The sequence below is a fragment of the Rattus rattus genome, chromosome 13 (assembly GCF_011064425.1).
Source record: "Rattus rattus isolate New Zealand chromosome 13, Rrattus_CSIRO_v1, whole genome shotgun sequence".
Classification (NCBI taxonomy): Eukaryota; Metazoa; Chordata; class Mammalia; order Rodentia; family Muridae; genus Rattus; species Rattus rattus.
In genome coordinates this window covers 36,303,977-36,304,614 of record NC_046166.1, presented here as the reverse complement: position 1 = coordinate 36,304,614, position 638 = coordinate 36,303,977, and positions in this window count along the sequence as shown.

Genomic DNA, 638 nt, shown 5'->3' with positions numbered 1-638 from the left:
GAGGAACCTGCCTAGAGGCCTCTGGATACAGGAATATAGGAGCAGTGAGAAGCAGGAACCTGTTGATTTCTCCCTGAGCCCAGAACTGACCTGGACCAGTCCCACATCTCCCTGCACCCAAATCCAGTGGGGGAGAGAGCTGGACACTCAGAAGTGCAGACAATCCTGAGACCTCAGGAGAGACCTCCACTTCTGCTCACATTCCTGACCCAAGACTCTGGGCACAGGGACCTAGGAGGAGTCAAAAGCAGGACACTTCGGGTTTCTGTATGCATTTAGAAATGGAAGCCAGGAGCACCTACACACCTGAGAGCAGAGCTGAGGACAAATCTTCTGCTCCAAGCAACCTGCCTGGAGGCTTTGGGTCACACAAACCCAGGAGTAAGTCTCTGCTCCCAGATCTAGCTGAAAGAAAACAGGTCTACAGGAGTTTGACACCCAGGCCTACAGGAGGGTCAAGCCACAGTCAGAGAGAGCAAGACAAGCTAACACCAGAGAAAACCTGAGAGAGGCAAGCAAAGGAACCTAAGCAACAGAAACGAAGACTACTTGGCATCATTAGAGCCCAGTTATCCCACCAAAGTAAGCAATGGATATCAAAACACAACAGAAAAATAAGATTTGGATTTAAAAATCAC